This window comes from Pygocentrus nattereri, chromosome 8, assembly GCF_015220715.1.
Source record: "Pygocentrus nattereri isolate fPygNat1 chromosome 8, fPygNat1.pri, whole genome shotgun sequence".
In the NCBI taxonomy this organism is placed as follows: domain Eukaryota; kingdom Metazoa; phylum Chordata; class Actinopteri; order Characiformes; family Serrasalmidae; genus Pygocentrus; species Pygocentrus nattereri.
The window spans coordinates 9,537,339-9,556,832 of NC_051218.1; the positions used below are offsets into that span (position 1 = coordinate 9,537,339).

The 19,494-nt window shown below is 39.2% G+C and overlaps 1 long non-coding RNA gene across 2 annotated transcripts; it reads right to left on the reverse strand.

The window, feature by feature from the left end:
• Positions 1 to 197: 197 nt before the first annotated feature.
• LOC108443615 lies at positions 198 to 18,544 on the reverse strand. 2 transcript variants are annotated; one of them, XR_001859154.1, is made up of 8 exons: positions 18,376 to 18,544; positions 15,242 to 15,459; positions 13,434 to 13,573; positions 9,121 to 9,214; positions 8,768 to 8,977; positions 6,642 to 6,718; positions 3,135 to 3,243; positions 198 to 1,434 (listed from the first exon to the last, which is right to left on the reverse strand). It is a non-coding gene; the product is annotated as an uncharacterized LOC108443615 (long non-coding RNA). The 2 variants fall into 2 exon arrangements; XR_001859153.1 differs by having other exon boundaries at positions 8,768 to 9,214.
• Positions 18,545 to 19,494: the final 950 nt, after the last annotated feature.

Here is a 19,494-nt window from a genome sequence, read left to right on the forward strand (position 1 = left end):
ACTGGAAAGAATAAAATGTGAAATAAACAAAAGGTCTTGGTAGAGGTGGTAGAATGATGTGACTGCGGTGTGACTATTTTCCAAAATAAAATTAAACACTGTATTATGGCAGTGTATGAGATGCTTCTGCATGTTTTTTGTAATTTTTTAATTTTTTATTTTTACAGTGTATTTTTTAATAGAACATTGAATAGTTGCAGCATTTGTTTATACCAATCTGCATGTAAAATAAATACATGCACTTTTGTACTACAGATTGTCATGCACACAAAAGATTATATGGCATTATAATTATTCAGCATTGTTATTTTATGTTTTTGTTCTTATTACTGAAATCAAAGACTGTTTTGATTAGTTAACTGCATATAAATCATTTTTTCCTATTATGGTCAATAGCCCACACATTCCTACCAGAACTGAGTTTGGCCATTCAGATACGCCAAAGATGACATTCAGATTCAGATTCAGATTCAGATTCAGATTCAGATTCAGATTCCTTTATTGATCCCAGGCTTTATTGATGCAGCCATTTATGTAAAAATAAACACTTTATTAATAATTTAAGATAATTGATAAATAACAAAACTGAAATCAGAATTGGCCAAACACCTATTTGATGAATGAGGGCCGACTTTCCTCAGAAGAACCCTAAAATATACATACAAAACCTTTTATATTATGCAAAGGTTCTTTAAGCCTTGAATAGATACTTCATACCCGCACATATCTTATTCAAACATGGGAACATCTTTGGGTTCTTTAGGGAACCCCAAGTGGTTCTTCTATGGCATTGCTCAGAGAACCCTTTGTGGCACCTTTTTTTAAAAGAATGTATGTAAGAATACTAGTCACAGTGAGAGTGAATTTGATGGGTTTTACGGTTTTGGTCTGTGCTTTCCTCTTCTATCAGTGTGAGCTGTGAAAGAGCTGATGGCTCGTTCAGTCAGGAGTCCAGTAGAGTCAGTCCACGTCTGTCAGCGTGCGTCCTGCCTGCTTCAAATAGACCGTAGTCTATCTACAGTGATAAAGACAATCAGCTTCCCTTTACTGACTTCAGCAGTGACCTGGGGCAGCTTTTTCTCCATAGAGAAGTGCAAATGTTCCCTGGCACTCGGTCCAGTGTCTGTCAGTCTTACTCAGCAGATTCAGAGTAATCAAACAGTCTCTTTCTTTCTCTGTCTTGCTCTTTATGTCCTTCTGCTTTCCTCCCTATCTCTCTCGTCCTCTCTCAGGTGCAGCAGTCCCGGTCCAGCTGGCTCTGAGAGGGGATGAGAGAGGGGTAGGGTGTCATTTTGTCAATGTTGACATAGGTGGTGTTCAGGAGGATGTAGTGCTCACTGCTGAAGCTGGAGAAAACAGCAGAGATGCGGGAGACAAGCTCAGGTGGGCCTTCGGTCAGGTTTGGGGTGCCAACACTCAAACATCACGTTGTAGCTGAGAGGAAAAGAGAGACAGATGTTTTACATTCAGTTCCAGTGCTTTTAAAACGTATAATTTCAATGCAAATCATGAAAACGGACCTGTAAGAGCCCCAAAATTAGCAACTCACTGACAGAAGTTATAATAAATGTGCATATTTCTACTTTTCCTCTGCAGTCTTGTAGCACAGTTGTGTAAAAGCATCTATTGTTGCATAACCGAAAGCCAGTTTGTTCCAGATGCTGTGCAGCCAAACACTGTCATAAATTAATCAATCCCAATGAGTTTGTTTTTCCCTCTTTTTAAAGAGCTACAACTCAGATTAAATCAGTTGCCTGTTGTGGAAATAGAAAACACTCTACTCAGTAAAATGATTCATCTACAGAGCAAACGGTCCACACATTCTAACATTCCAGTCCACTAATCTTCAGAGCAGAGCTGGAAGAGGAGGAGGAATCCGGCTGAATGGAATAAAAGCCTGCAACTCCAGAGAGGATGAGGTACTGAGCTCATCTGACCATATCTGAGGCTCTGCTATTATATGATGTATTGATCCATGATTTGTTTCGGTTATTTCAGAGCCAGTGCTAGAGGACTCCTGTCTTGTCTGTGCAAAGAGTCCTATGCAAAAGTTTGGTCACCCCAGTCAATCAGTTAAAAATGAGTTAAAAACAAAAAAACTAATTTATGGCACATTTTATATTTTATTTTGTCTAATATGTTAGCAGATAAATAAAACTTCTGCAATAAAATTTGCAGAAACATGCCATATTCATTTAAGTCTGTAGATGATGGGTTATTTTATTTTTACCTAGAAAATCAACAAAATGTCATTTGACTAGAGCTGTTCAAACAATTTGCATACAGTATTTGAAAACAGACAAAATGTCTCAATGTTTCCATTTTTATTGTAGAGATCTGCAGGGATTTTCTTCCACACCTCCAAAGTCTTAGAAGTTGGTTGCATTTACTGCTTCTCATAATCCAAGTAATGTCAAACACATTTGGTGATGTTAAGGTTAGGACTCTGGATGTGGTCAGACTATCAGTCTGAAAAAAATTCTTTGTTTGATTTACAAATGTGCTTCTTCTCTTCATTTTTCAGCTACACATCCTTTCAGACCCATAGCACTGAGTTGTCTTCTCACAGTGTGGATTTTTTTTCAGATCTGAAGCAAGAGTGAGGCCTGATTTCCTCTCAAAGTGCTGTATATCTGATGGAGATCTGAAGGTGGTCTAATGGGTCTTGCCTGGTTGTTGGGGGGCCCATTTAATTAATTTTTGGACTCTAGTTTTCGAAACTTAATTTTTTTTTCGTTTATTTTAACTTAATTTTCCTCTTCATTATGCAAGTGGATTATCTTCTATCTACTCTCAGAAAATTTGAAATATCAGCTGAAAAATGAACAACTTGTGAAAAATGGAGTACTAAGTGACATTTTGACTGGATATTAAATCAGTGAAGGGTGGTCTGTAATTTATGCACAGTACTGTATACAGTCTATGTGCATGTCTGTGTGAAAAGGGGGTTAAAACGGTTAAACAGTAGGAAATATCAGCAGTCATGTGGAGCTGAGTTGGCGGAGGCTTCTGATGAGCTACTGCCAGGTCACTGAATCTAATGTAGTGGAACAAAGGGTCTTTGTGTTTATCCTCTTGTACAAAACTAATGGAAGCACTGAAGCACACTTCCCTGCCTTTGTGTGTGAACTCACAAGGCATCAGGGCAGAACTCTGGCAGCAGCCGTCTATGGCCTTGATGGTGAATTCGCATCAGAGTAGGGTGGGACACCTCGGGCCATAAATTCCCAGAACCAGTCAGGCCTAAAGGACAGAAAATAAGCAACTGATAAAAAATTAAACAATATATGAACTCAGTTTCCAGTGCTTAGACTGTTGAGGCTACAGTCAGGCATGAAACAGTTGAGGGCAGAGTGTTCCTCTTTGCAAAAGTATCCAACTTAGTGGGCTTTTTCTCATGAAGTCTTGCAAACTATAAAGCATCCTATTCTGTCACTTGCATTTCTGTTTCAAATTATTGACTGCTGATCAAATGGCTTGAATTGAAAATCACTTGCACATTCCTGCCTTGTCCATGCGTATCGTTCCAAAATCATTTCTCTTCTTTAGACCTTCTTGTTAATACACTAAAAAGAAACAATTGTGTCATACATACTAACAGAATTATGAACAAATTACAAACAAATGTCAAGTGATTCCTCAATATGACCTGTATGCATTGGAACAGCATGTCATTCTGTAAACCTCATGGTGCCCCAAAGCATGTGTGAAGGCTTTCCAAAGGCTGTGTGAAAAATTTGGGCGATACAATATTCTATTTTCATTTTCATAAACAAAATAGGTCTCTTGAATTGCCAATTTTAATAAAAAATCAAACATGCTCAATTAGCTCCTAAAGAAATTACAAACACATTGTTCATGTTCAAAAGCCGGGGTTAGAAATTCACCCGTTCTTTAGTTCACCTCATGCATTTAAAATTAAATCCTGTACATTGGCGCAACAACAACAAAATAATCTACAACAATACATTCAAATCTAAGCTAGGCTGCACACTCGCACCTTTATGACAAATAGCAGAAAATTCACTTAAAATACCATCAGGCCTCTCACACACACGCTCAGCTCAATATGTCACCCCTGAGAGTAGCTGTTTCATACATGAGACTTAATCTAGTGTGACATGAGCGAGCCATTACTGGACACACTCTGGTCTCTCTGGTCCTGCCCCTCTCCCCCGTCTCCTCTTTAATCTATTTTGTAGAGCTTTCACATTTAGGGAGGATTAAACAGCTGTTTAGTCTTTCAGTTGGAGCAGAAAACACCAGAGAGCAGAGAGTAAAAAGAACAGAGACACAAAGACCAGGGCCAGCGTCCACTCACCACCTCAATAGATTCTTACCATCTCAATTCTGTTCCTACCTAAGAACAAATCCCAAATACAAAAACACTGGTGAAAGTCAGAATCTTTGTGAGAACCACATAAATGGGTTTTTAAAAGAATCATTTAGAAACTTAGTAAGTACAAATGCAAAGAGGCAAAATATAAAATCAAAGCTCCCAGGATAAAGTCTTGCACTGTAGTAGACCCTATATACAGACTAAATAGGTGCTATATTATTCAAGAGAAATGGTCTCAGGCTCTGTACTGTTGAAAGGAACCCAACAGTGAAAACAAATGGTAGTAACATGAGTGAAGAAAAACATACAGATCAAGTCATAAATCTAAAGTCTCAGAATGACATGTTACCGGATTAGAGTCTACTCTAATGTGATATGGCTACTAAGACAGCTCATTTATCATCATTATTATCATCTCCATGCTTAGACAGTTATATTAAAACAGTACTGTAATCTATTAGCCTCTCATGCCAAAGTTCAATGAAAGAGGACAGTAACAACAGTATCAAGCAGAGGATTTAAAACAACATGTAAAACAAACAATAATTTAAGCAGCGACACAATTACTATTTTAATACTTTCTTATCCAGCGCTGTCCAAACCTGCCCTTTCATAATCAACATTCCATACCGCATGGAAATGCAATGGATCTTTCAGTGTAGGAGATAACAACCGAGCCATATCTGAAAGAGCCAACACTCTCCTTTAAAGTGCTCTACGGTTTTAAGATAAAACAGACAGAGATGGTACAGATGGTTTAGGCCTGCTCATTTCTCAGGAGTAAGCCAATTTTTTAAACTTTCATATGTTGCATGTCCTATATCTATAGTTTTAATATAATAATGCAATTACATATTTAGTTGCATAGCAAATTTCACAGTTTATTACAATTACATTTGGTTTACAGCAAGAAAAAGATATGTGAATTTTAAATTTTTATGAAAATGCCAATTTCTGCTAGCTAAATCTAGTAGCATGTTGGTGCTAAGGTAATGGCAATTTACTTGAATATCTTTATGTATTCTACATTAAACATGGACATTTGAAGCTTGTGAAAGACTGAAGTATGTAGACACACCTTATTGCGTTCAGGAATTTCAGCCATGCTCATTGCTAACAGATGTATAAAATCAAGCACATAGCCATACAATATCTATAGACAAACACAGGCAGTAGAATGGGTTATACTGAAAAGCTCAGTGACTTCAAACTTGGCACTGTCATAGGATACCACTTATAAAGCCACAAGTCAGTTTGTGAAATGTCTGTCCTGCTAGATCTGCCCTGGTCAACTGTAAGTGCTACTATTGTGAAATGAAAATAGCAAAAACAGCTAAATGTCAAAGCAGCAGACTATGTAAACCCACAGAGTGGGGACAAGTGCTGAAGCCCATATCTCATAAAAATCGCCTATCCTCCATTGCATCACTCACTACAGAATTCCAAACTATTTCCAGAAGCAACATTAGCATAAGAATTGTGTGTCGATTCATGAAATAGATTTCCATGGCTTAGCAGCTGCACACAGGCCTGAGATCATTATATGTATTGCTAAGCATCTGCTGCAGTGGTGTCAAGCATGCATACATCTGGAATGTATAGTGCCTGTAGTAAAGTTTGGCGGAAGAGGGATAATGGGCTGGGGCTGTTTTTCAGAGTTTGGGCCCCTTAGTTCCAATGAAGGGCAAAGTTAATACTTTAGCCCACAGCATAAGACATTTTAGACAGTTATATGCTTCTAACTTTGTGGCAACGGTATGGAGAAGGCCCCTTCCTTTTCCAGCATGACTGTGCCCCTGTACACAAAGTAAGGTCCATATAGACATGGTGTGACAATTTTGGTGTGGTCTAACTCCAGTGGCCCATACAGAGCCCTGACCACACTAAACACCTTTGAGATGAATTGGAATGTCAGTTGCAGGCCAGGCCTTTTAATTCAATGTCAGTGAGTGACCTCACTCTCCATATTAATTACCATGGTTTTGAAATGCTATGTGCAACAAGGTCATACAGGTGTTTTGGTCAGGTATCCACATATTATTGAGCATGTAGTATATAGTTTACTGCGCATGTAGCAGTTTTACAGTGACTCTTTGAAAAAGCCCTGTCACAGAGTTGTCGCTGACAGTCAGTCATGTCAGACTAGAACTGCATGCACAACAACAATATTTATCACATTCAAGCCATTATAAAATATATTTTATGATTAAAATAGATTTTCAATCAAAAGTTTCAACACTCTATGGGTGCAAAATCAGACATTATTGTACTCTATAGCTTCTGAATGAACAAACATACTTACAGTTTAAGGACTTGACTGGGCAGTGCTGCTTCTGGCCATCTGGTCCTAATAGAGTCTCGTGAAACAGCTGAAATGTCCTGGTGTTCACAAAGAGGGGAAGAAAAAGAGAAACTATTAGTACATCAATCTATCAGAACCCCTTGTTACTCCGACTGTGCAGACATGGCAGGCGTTTATTTCACTGAGTTTTTCACAAACCAAACAATGAGAAATTCCCAAGCCTGCACTAGCGCCATTGACTGCAGTGTGAACAGCACAACAATGCGGTGTAAGAATACTGAGGTTTCCTTTATTTTCTTGCTGCAACCTCAATGACCTCCTCCATTCTTTTTTCAGTCACCATACAACACCGCACTCAACTTTCACTATACAAGCTATAGTGATGATCCTGCCATCTTGCATGCATCCAGGTTCAAATGAGATCCCTTACTGTGCTGTGCTATTTCTTGGAAGCAGGCATGTTCCCGGCCCAGAGTATTTTCCCTCAGTGTCTAGTTTAGTATTTTCTTAAGTGCTTCAGTCACACAAATATCTATGGTGAACAACTCTACAAGAATACTATAAGAATCTAGTAGTATGTAAGCACTAAGCTAATGACAATTTACATGAACAACTTCAGGTGTTCTAGATTAAAGATGGACATTTGAAGCTTGTAACAGACAATCCATTTTTAATTGAAGCTCTTTTTACAGTTTCTAACACTTGTGTGGTGTTGATGTGTTTATTTCTCAGTGGTCTGGTGGACCCACCGCATTATTGTTTTTTGTTTAATCAATACAGTCATAACAATTTATATAAAAATATGAGATGTTTAAAATATCACAAGTGTCCAGCGTAGGGTTCTCCTTTAGCAGCTGTAGCCAGTCAGCAGCCTGTCCATGTTGTCCACCTTCACAAACGCACGCATATACATAAACACACAGACACACACACACTCTAACAGCAGGCCATGTAGAAGGAGAACAGAGTGAAGGACGCAGCACCTACACACTTTTATTCCTTGTGGGTTCATCCCAACACCACATGTGTAATATAAATGTGTGAGGGTGAACAGTGTGAAGACACTGAAAATGGGTTGTTTTATATATTCTTTGCAGAAAAAGATAAAAGGCCAAGGAATCTGAGGTAGAAAAAATAATAAATCGCATCATTTTTAATTTGATAAACATTGAAAATGGTTCCCACAGACTCCAACACCACACAAGGGTTAACATCTATTTTACTATGTAGAAGTTTGACAGTGACTCTTTCAGAAAAGAGATGCTGCTGCTGCTGCTGCTGCTGTTTTCCATTTGTAACATCTGACTGACTAACATTTGTGCTCACAGTGATGTGTATTTAGGACATTCAGAAGGCCTAGTGCAGTGGTCACCAACACTGGACCTGGAGATCTAATTTGTTCTAAGCATTTTCAGCCACTCCTGCTCACTGACTTCTTCCAAAGTCCTTGGCTAGCTGAACGGGAAACATTACTGTCTAATTTGAGGAATGTTAATCACAGGTCGAAACAGAACTCTTCCTGGAAGTACAGCTGTGTCCACAAGGGCATGCTACCAACTAAATAGTATGTCAAAACTACTACACTGCTATTAAAAGTTCATTCATTACTATGAATAGTGTGCACTTTTGGATGCTACCTAAATCTCCAGGAGGAGGGTTATTGCCGCTGGCCTAGATTGATTTTTTCCAGAAAAACCTTCCCACCCATGTGGAATCAAAACATGATTCCACCATCCATTCCTAATTAAGCTAGTATTTAATCGAACATGGACGGCCTTTAATTCAATATTTACTGTTTAATAATGTAGAATAAACTTTAAAAAGGCAGCTCTTGCGATGTGATAGCTTCAGTCTTTCAAAGTGAGATCCCAATATAAAAGTGATTAATCATTCAGTGCTATGTAATGGTGATGTATGATCAATTTAAGGTGTTATAGACTATGGAGTCTAGGCAATGTTTTAAGGAGATGGGGTCCTAGCAGTCAAACAGTGTACTTCATGGTAGTGTCTTGTGTCAGGGAGCTTAACTTCTGATTATATTTGCTAAACAAAGGATGTTAAACTTTAAATGTTTTCGTTGCCTGGCCAATGACATTCTTCTACAAACTGATCCTTTGTCATTTCACCTCTTCCAGTATCTCACTGATGTGTAGTATCAGGACCTCTCCAACGATGACCACATGCTGCCCCTCCTTTAGCAGCTTGGGGTTTAGGCTGCTCAGGTCTACTGTGGCAGAAAAAGGCAGCAGTGGGAAGGCCAGGACTCCTTCAGCCTCCATCAGGGGGATACAGAAGAGGCTGACATGACTCGCTCAGGGACATCGGCAAGCTCTGGTCTGTGAAGGAATAGAGTGAGGTCTAATGGTCAAAGGTCAATTACAGGTCACGCAAATGAATACGCTCATCTGGGAGGTCAGATAATTACATGCAACTTTGAAATGCCTGGCTTTACAGATGAGATGAGAAAGAGAGAGTTTACTTGTTTGGCAGAGAATGAAGGAGCATGAGGGAGAGCTTAAGGCTACAGCACAGCAGGGCACTTCAGGCAGGGCAGCACACAACACCCAAAGTTCCTGTGTAGAAGACACACTTGTGTAATTGCACTAAGAAAAACTGAAGTTGATACGCATGTGTAATTACATAGGCTGAACTTCTGTAATCCATCTGTAACATTGACTAAATCATCAGTAGTTACAGTGTTGTTGCACATGGTAGGCATGTGTAACTACACAGTTATTAGAAACACTTAATATAAAGTGGGACCAATATGAGCAAAATGTGTCTTGATGTGACTCCAATATGCATCTGAAATTAACATTCAGTTTACTAAGGCTGTAAATGGGACTGTCTACTAACTGGGGGCTTGTGAAATGCAGCATTTAAGCCCTTAAAGTCCCAGGCTTATTACATACTAAGTCTTATTATTTAGTTATTAAAGGGACTTCAATGCAAACAGGCTGAGCTATTCGTAGGCTAATGACTGGTTATAGAAGTGTGTAATAAAACTTTAGGACTGCCGGTTCGCTGTGGGTAGAGCAAAAGAGTGGAGCCATAATACAATAACTGATACCAAATGTGTTAAATTCATTCAGTGATGTTCAGTAAAGATGTGTTCTCTTAAACTGAGATTGAGTGGAGAGTAAAATGAGCTTGATGTGTATTTGAGCCTGTGTGTAGAATGTCAGCTGGTACTTTGGCGCATCTGCTTTGCTCTGCGATGCTGTGCTACTCAATTGATGTGTAGAGGCCTTGAAGGTCAAGAGGAATGTGGGTGTTGAGTTCTAGAAAGAGACAATGTGCTAACCAACAAAAACTACTCTCAGATCAGCATGAAAAGTGGCTCTATAATCCAAACACACCATCTGAGTGTGAGAGAGAGTGAGAGAGAAAGAAAAGGGAAAAGTATGTGTGTGTGTGTGTGTGTGTGTGTGTGTGTGTGTGTGTGTGTGTGTGTGTGTGTGTGTGTGTGTGTGTGTGTGTGTGTGTGTAAAAGGGAGTGAGAGTGAGACTGAAAAGGTAGAGAGAGTTAAAGGAATTTAGAGGAAGAGAAGTATAGGAAGGGAATGGGGCAGAGAGAGAGAGCATTAGAAAGAGACAGTGACAGATTGAGGGAGTGAGAGAGAGAGAGAGAGTGAGAGAGTAAAATTCTAATGTAAACAAAGCCTTTGTAAGGCAGCTGCATATTTTCACTCAAAGTGAATCATAATGATTTATAAATCTTACAAACAAATAGCTCTTTTGCACAGCCTGAAAGCACATGGACTCGCTCTGTCAAAGCATGATTTTTATTCAGAGCTTACTTTGACTTCTGGCTACGGTGAAAGTCAACACTATAAATGGCCCTGGCGAATGCTTAAAGGGCTGTTTGCTATCTGGTGTCGACCAGAGGAGGATGGGTGCCCCTTCTGGGTCTTGGTTCCTCTGAAGGATTTTCTTTCTGGATTTTCTTTCTGTAAAGCTGATTGGTCTGTAAAGCTGCTTTGTGACAACACCTGTAGTAAAAAGCGTTATATAAATAAACTTTGCTTGCTTGCATATCCTGCATTTTTTCTATATTTTATTTTACTCCTGAGGTCCACTTAGGTGATTTTATGTACCAAAAATAGTTGTAATTTGTTTGTACATTAAAATTTTTCAATCTCTTGCTCAATTCCCTTACAATTAAGCATTCTGTTTACGGTACTGTGTCTTTAAGACTGATAAAGCTCTGCTCTGATTGGCTGTCCTGTATCCAAAAATCTGTCCAGGTTGAAACATTCCTTGTGTGCTCTCTCTTAACTCAATAAAAATTCTAATTCAGAATAGAGAGGAGAATTCAGTTTTCCTTGATTTGCAAATTTTAAAACTCACAACTCAAACAGTGGTATGTTGCATACGGTTGCTAGGCTGCTTTCTCCTGAGCCAGGCGAAGACTGCAAACAGCATGACTAGCAGGATAGACACATACACTATGCCAACAATCAGCAGCTAGTAGTCCTGCTCCTACGCCAGAACTACACAACCCAGAATCACTGAGACAGAGGCCTGCATCCACTACAACACATACAGTATATACACACGCACAAATGAACACACAAACACACATGAATACACACACATAAAACAGTACAGTACGTGTATAAACATAGAATATTCAGTCATATGCAAATGTTTGAACAGTCAAAATACATATTTTAGATGATTTTATGTGTGAATTTAAGTGAATTTAGTATTTTTAACACATTTTAAAAATGATTTACAAAGTAAGTCATATTTATAGGACAAGACAGAAAAAAAGAAAGTAAATTAAATTAGCAAGACATCAAGAGCAAAACAATACTATTTATTTTTTTTGCCATAAGCCAAAAAAAAAACCATGTTACAGAGTTAAACAGCACCATGTAAAGGACATAATTTTGTTTTAAGTGCAATATTTAACATTTCTAAACATAAAGGAAGTAGGTCAAATGCTGAAAATTGCAGCAGTATTGCAATATTAAACATCTATAAGATCGTACCAGATAACTACCATTGTGTAATTATCTTAGAAGTTTCCAAAATGAAAATGTTAATATGGAGCATTTGAGCAAAATTATAAATGCTTAAACATTTTTAATATAAAAGAATACAATCATATCCTGAACACAGAACAGCATAAAACATTTTAATACCGTTGTTTAATTTTTAAGTGCTTTTGACCTCGAGTTACAGGAGTTTAAAAGGGCACTTCGTGTACATTCATGATGCCAACCAATCAGCACAGTAATGCTTGCATTCTATTGCCCAAAACCCATTTGCTGTAGAAAAAAGGAAACATAGAAGCTCTCTTTGCTTTTTTTAGCGGAATAAATATTTCTACCAAAAATTAAAAGAAAGTCCTGGACAATTGGATAGAAACTATTTTACCTTTTCATTTTTTAGCTTTTTAGCTCCACTCTCCCCCTTTCAGTCATGTTTTTTATATAATGAGGGAAATAGGAAGCGGCCAGACTCCTCATAAACTGGCTCTGATCATGTCAGAAAATATCTTTAAGTGTTGTTTTCTGCTGTCATATTACTCTAAACACCACATCAATCTGCTACCACATGCAGAAGAAGCACTCAGCTTCACAGAAATAAGCTACCACAAGCAGGAAGGATCAAAAAGAATAAAGAGAAATTGTATGAGAGACAGTCTCCTTCATGTGGGGAAGATGGTTATTGAGTTTAGGCTGAGATTAATTTTCTATGTTGCGATGGTCAGATTAAACCCCGATGTCACACACGTGGTACGCCTCGATCAGAGAGATAAACACTTTATGCTAACACTCGGTCGGTGTTAGGTCTGTCCTATCAGATGTCCACTTCTCCAGACCAGGAACATTTCATTAATGTTCTCACTGAGCCAACAGTGAATGGAGAGGAAATGTAAAATCTTATCTGTGCTGGGTTCTAACTCATAAAACAATAATAAAACACCACAGAGAGGATTAATATCTAATATTACCCCACACGGTCAGGTCTATGAGGTAAGAGAAAATATTACTGCTGACCTAATCTGACACCCTGATTTAATCTGGCAGACATTTCACAGTGCAGCTCAGGTACAGGTGGAGTGTGTTGTGTGTTTTGTATAGAGAGAGAATCAAAGGGGTGGAGGCTCAGTGCACAGTGAAGTGGAAGACTGAAGAGGGACTTTTAGAGAGAGGGACTACAGCACTTTTAGAGCTAGACTGTTTTACCAGAGGAGGTTTGAGGAGTTTGTGGGAATTGACAGGTTGATTGGTATGAGATAAAGTATCTGTGTATTCTCCCAAAATTCCCTCAGAGAGCCTGGATTAAAAGGTGATATCTTAGTCATTCACTTCAGTGTTCTGTGACACACCTCACTCAATAACAATAACAACACACTGCACAGGCGTGTATATTAGCAGGTTTTGTTGTTTCATTGAACTGGATGAATTGGAGCATTAATACTAGTGAGGGAGGTAAGTGTCCAGCTAATTACAGAAGACCACATCCTCAATAGTTATTACTGACATATTAAAAAAACACTCCAAGCGGTGCACTTCATAATTATTACTATCAGACAGTAAAAACTTCACACTGCAGATTTATACTGGATTGAAATCACTCCACAATTATTATGGTCAGACAGTAAAACTTCACTCAGAGCCGATTCATGGATGCATTTGTATTAAAACCACAGACCAGTACCTCCATGAGTTAAACTAATCCAGTTCCATTAGAGCTTAAAAAGACCAAACAGGTGAACAGAGTAAGTGATGAGTGATGGGAATGGAACAGAATGCAGAGTGATGTGGTTTCTCTAACCTCAACCTCCAGCTCTTTGCTGGCCGTCTGGAGGTTGGGGGGCACTTCATAGTGTTTCCCATCAGAACCACACTGTTGTACAAACGGTTGGATACCAGCAACACCTGTCCCTTCACCACCTATAAATCTACATGAGGAATCTGCACACAGAGGCAGAGAGAGAAAGAGAAAATTAGATATAAAAATGCTACATCTAGGAGCGAAAGAGTACTGCTGTGTGTGTTCACTGCATTCTTAATACTTTAAAGCCAAGGCTTTTACAGTGTGATTTCTCAGTCATTGTCATTGTTATTTTGTCATGAAGACTATATCTAACAAGGAAAGCAATTCATAAATTTTAATTTAGGTTTTTTTTTTGCAAACTAACATTTAAAGTAAGTAAACATATGAATTTGAATGTGCTTCAGTGCTTTTTTATTGTTACTCTGATGAAACAAACTGATAATAAGCATTTCTACAGAGATATGAATGTGTGTGTGTACTCACTCAGAAACTATAGTATATTAAAATGTCAATGCATCCAACAATAAAGGCAGCATGGAGCTTCTTTAATGCAGTCATAGAAAACTGTAGCACAAGCTCCAGTTTCACATGCTGATCCATTCTACTGCTCAGTGTACAACTACTCTGTGGGCAGATTTTAATGAATTAAAGGGGACAAAGACACAAACAAGATGTTAGCAAAGATATCCAATACAAATCCAGCCAGGCTTACTATACTGAGATAGAGAGATCACAGCAGAAATAGAGAGAAATTGAGAGAGAGAGAGAGAGAGAGAGAGAGAGAGAGAGAGAGAGAAGGCAATAAAGAAACTGATCACATTCCTCGCATGACAGCCTGGGCTTTGCAGATTGGACACACAGTTCACTTCAACACCTGTTACTGTACAGTACAGACCAGCTAGAGACCCGATCGGAACAGGCTGGCACTCAACAGATTTCTAGCAGAGTCTCCAACAATTTAACATTTTTTACCATAATCAACTACAGTACAGAGAGCACTGTAACATATTTCATGCATTAGTAGTTCTACAGAGGCAGATCAATGAGCAGTAATAACACAGTCTTACTGTTCATTCTCCTGACAAAGTTTCTAAGTGTATTATTAGTCTCTGATATCCTACAGAGTATAAGACAAGCTGCCAAGTGCAATTTTCATTTCTACAAACAAAGCCCTGGCATCCAGCAGCAAATGTAAACAAACAAATTACATGGGAATGACTGCAGTGGCATGATCGCAATGATAGTGCAACTTAATTAGATCCAAAATAAATGATAACTGCTCTCATTCCCATTACTGTTAAATATACCATTCAGTATATTGGGCCTTCAAATGCATGTTTAAAGGGACCAGTGCCACATGGATGGGATTTGATTCTTAAGGGAAAAACAGGATCTCATCTAAACCTCCCCCCCTCCACTCAACAGCTGCACTGGACTAGTGAGTCGCACTGCTTGAAAAAAACCTTGTGCTTCATTGTTAAAAACGAGTTTTTCACTTGGTTTCCCTCGCTAATGCAAAAGATTCTCACCATTAATGTGTCAAAGGCTGGAAGCTTGAGGAGCTCAAGAACAATGAAGGAGAATAGAGGGAATATGGAGGGTAGAGGGTCAGCAGGTCCACAATGGGATACCAACTCCATTTCCTGTTTGGTCTCAGTATTGTTTCCTTCCACATCGGTGAGTGCAAAGAACTGAGGTGGGTTTGTGAACATGTAACTTTTCAGAAGAGTAAAAACTTGTGTATACAAGTTTGTGCCTGTTAGACAGACAAATTCTAGCCAGTGGAAAGTGTCTGGTTCTCTTACCTTAATCTCCTGCACACTCTTACAGCCTCTGGGAGTTAGAATGGGCTTCTGACATTCCTCAAATTTGAAGTCTTCCACGTAGGTCATGTCAAATCTCTGTGTTAAGAAGCCATCAAGCACAAACTGCATTGTGGTGGTGACTTGAGACCAAATATTCAAGCCTTTAAGTGATGGAGCGATACAGATGATGGTCAGCTTGTTTCATCCTGCGTGCACTTCTAGGCACATTAAACACAAAAAACAGAACAGGGATGGATTACTGACATGGCCTTTGGGGCCACAATATCTTGCGGTACAGGAATATTTTTCAGTGTTGCGTGCAGGAGCAGGCAGGAAACCAGCCCACTGCAGGTGATGATGAATAATAATGAATAGCCTAAATAAAGTAAATACACAAATTTTTATAGCTTACAGAGACAGCAGAGCCTTCAATCCAATGGCCTCAGCTATCAAGCCCAGCAAAACCAAAATTAAATTAAATAAAGTGTTATTTCAGCAGACGTTAATGTATTTGTGAATAGACTACACTCACAGAATAGAATTCACTCACCCATCCAAATAATTGAACTCAGCTGCTCCAATCACTTTCATCGCCACAGCTGTATAAAACCAAACACCTAGGAGAGCACCTGCAGACTGCTTCTACAACCATTTGTGGTAGAATGGGTCGCTCTCAGGATCTCAGTGAATTCCAGCCTGGTACCGTGATAGGATGCCACAGTGGAACAATTGTGAAATTTCCTCACTACTAAATATTCCAGTCAGCTGTCAGTGCTAATATAACAAAGTGAAAGCGACTGGGAACGACAGCAACTCAGCCGTGAAGTGGTAGGGCATATAAAATGACAGAGCGGGGTCAACGAATGCTGAGGTGCACAGTGCACAGAGGTCGCCAACTTTCCGCCGAGTAAATTGCGATAGACCTCCAAACATCATGTGGCCTTCAGATGAGCTGAAGAACAGTGTGTAGAGAGCTTCAAGGAATGAGTTTCCATGGCTGAGCAACTGTATCCAAGCCTTACATCACCAAGCGCAATGCAAAGTGTCGAATGCAGTGGTGTAAAGTGCCACCACTGGACTCTAGAGCAGACTCTTCTCTGGAGTGACAAATCTCACTTCTCCATCTGGCAATCTGATGGATGATTCTGGATTTGGCGGTCTCCAAGAGAATGCTACCTATCTGTCTGCACTGTGGCAAGTGTAAAGTTTGGTGGTGTGGGGTTGTTTTTCAGGAGTTGGGCTCGGCCCCTTAGTTCCAGTGAAAGGAACTCTTAATGCTTTAGCAGACCAAGAGATTTTGGACAATTTCACGATCCCAGCTTTGTAGGAACACTTCAGGGATGATCCCTTCCTGTTCCAACATGACTGCGCACCAGTGCACAAAGCTAGGTCCATAAAGACATGGATGAGCTAGTTTGGCGTGGAAGAACTTGACTAGCCTACACAGAGTCCTGACCTCAACCCCATAGAACACCTTTGGGATGAATTAGAGCAGAGACTTCAAGCCAGGCCTTCTCGTCCAATATCAGTGTCTGACCTCACAAATGCATTTCTGGAAGAATTGGCAAAAATTCCCATGAATACATGCCTAAACCTTGTGGAAAGCTTTCCCAGAAGAGTTGGACCGACATCATATCGACATGGGCCAACATCCCAGAAAAGTGTGGACTGACATTATATTAAACCCTATGGATTAAGAATGGGATGTCACTCAAGTACATATGGCTGTGAAGGCAGACGAGCAAATACTTTTGGCAATATAGTGTATGTCAGATGTTGGAGGACCATTCGCCTTGATGGAAATTAATGGGTGGAAGCGGGCCAATATGTTTAGTTTGTGGGTGGGACCAGGACAAATTATCCTGATTTTCTGTGGGAGTGTGATGAATTCTTGTGGGAGTGGCAAGGAAAACCTCCCTAAGAGCAAGAGGAAGAAACCTTGAGAGGAACCACAACTCAAAAGGGGAACCCATCCTCCAAACAACACTAATATAAAATATTAGAATACAAAAACTGGGAAAACAGGTGAAGCAATTGTTAATTAAATAGATTGAGTTTATGCAGCAGCAGCATCAGGAGGGTCAGTTCATGCAGGTGAGATTTGCACAGCTTCTATATATATATATATATATATATATATATATATATATATATATATATATATATATATATATCTATATATCTATATAAATCATATAAATAAATAAATAAATAAATAAATCAACTTAGTATTTAGTTCTTGTTTACAGAATACTTAAATACGAATAAAACATCTAAAATACTTTTTGGCAAATAGTTGACTAATTTCCTCATTGACTTAGAGCCTATAATGTATGTCCAGACCCAACAGGATCTGACAACTCATATCCGTTTTGGAGACCACTGTTTCAGGTTAAAATTTCCTGTTCATGTTCTCACAGCTTGTCTTACACTTTTAACAGATTTCACCCTGATTTAGAGCTTTAATCAGGACTGATATTTTGGTCTGACTCCAAATACAGTCTGAGGACAACCTGCCCCACAGCACCTTATTTCTAGTCTGAATCTGGAGAAATGCAGGGCAAAGATGCATCAGCAATTATAAATGCATCCTGGCACCTTGAATCAAATCAAAATCGAATCAAATCATGAGATGTCTACAGAGTCCCATCCTTTCTTCAAAGTGTGGCTTCACACTTGTCAATGTCCTCAATAAGATTTCCAAAACATTTTAGCAACTTTCCTATTTTCCAGGTGGCTGGAAAACTCATCTCTAAATTTTCAGGTTTTCCAGGATGGGAACTCTGTTAATTTTGCTAAGCTTCATTTAATTTCTTATGCTTCTGCTTTGTGCCAAACAATGTCCAGTCTAGATACTTTTAGAAAAGTTTCTCTGAACAGGAATTATGCAGCATCTCTGTTGCATTTGCATTGAAACTCATAACATACAAGCCATTCTAGATGACATCTTGACTCACTCATGACAGCACAAGAACCAGCATTTATTAAACCCTGCTATAAGACCTATTGCTGTCAGATGGCACGCTTCATTTAAAACTCAAAAAAAGACAAAACCATGCCAGAGCACACACTGCTTTGACATTATCATAATGACTTAATAAGCCTCAAGATACTTATGTATAAAGCAATCATACCTTACACAGGCAGTTGCTCAATGCTAGCAGGTTATGAAAATGATGCTATATCAAATAAAATGTGGAATATCCAGTGCACTGGATCCAGATGAGAAGCTGCTTCTTGCTTGCATTGAGTTTCAGCAGTGCTGGTATGCGGAGGATAATCTTCAGGAAAAGTGAACAGGGATTCATTGTGTGCGTTGGGGTCCAACTCCAAACACTATGTGACTTATGACTTGGAGGCTCAGCAGATGCCAACAGTGACTCTATTTTTTGGCAGCTCTCTCCGGCCCATCACACCTCCTACATGCGCTACATTCTCCTCGACCCGTAACAGCGCTGGATGGTGACTGGCTGTTTCATTTTACGCCTGTCATCTTCCTGCCACTCATGCTTAATGTGAACATTATGCTTTCTCTCTGTGTTTATGAGGCCTAAAGCTCCAGATTCATCCTGAAGCCTTTGATAGGACTATTTTCACACATATGCAGTGATATTGCTCAGTGCTCTCTGACAATCAGAATGCAAAGTTTTAGTCAAGCTGGCAGACTTACTCTGACTTAGAGTTGTACTGTTTCTGTAACATTATCATAATACAGGCTTCTGTAGTGGCGCAATGTGCAAATAAGCCCTTCATATTGTATCAGATGTTTCAAGAGAGTGTCCGCAATTGTTTTGATGGGATACATGTGCTCCAACCAAGGAAACTTCAAAATAATGCAGCCACTACTGCTAGTATGTTTCGCTGTGAAAACCTTCTGGCTAGAATAGCTACAGGTTTGAAAAAAGCTGAGCCTGTTTAACTGTGGCAGCTACCTCCTGTCAACAGATTCTGCGTATTCTCCTCTCCATTTCAGATTGAGCAATATCACAGACGGAAAGCACACTGCTGATCCAGTTCATTAACATGAATACTTCATAATTTTCAAATGAAGTAGGGAACATCCAATAAAAATGAGTATTTTTGTGTACAGCAGTAACTTAAATCAAATTGCCAGTGGGTGTAGTCAATATTTCTAAAGCCAGCTCTATCCATCTGTGGTTCACCGCTGACAAGCTTACTGACAATGTTACTTGAATCATCTGTACTGGATTAATAACAGCTGCTAAAGAAAGAAGATTATAAAACAGACACTT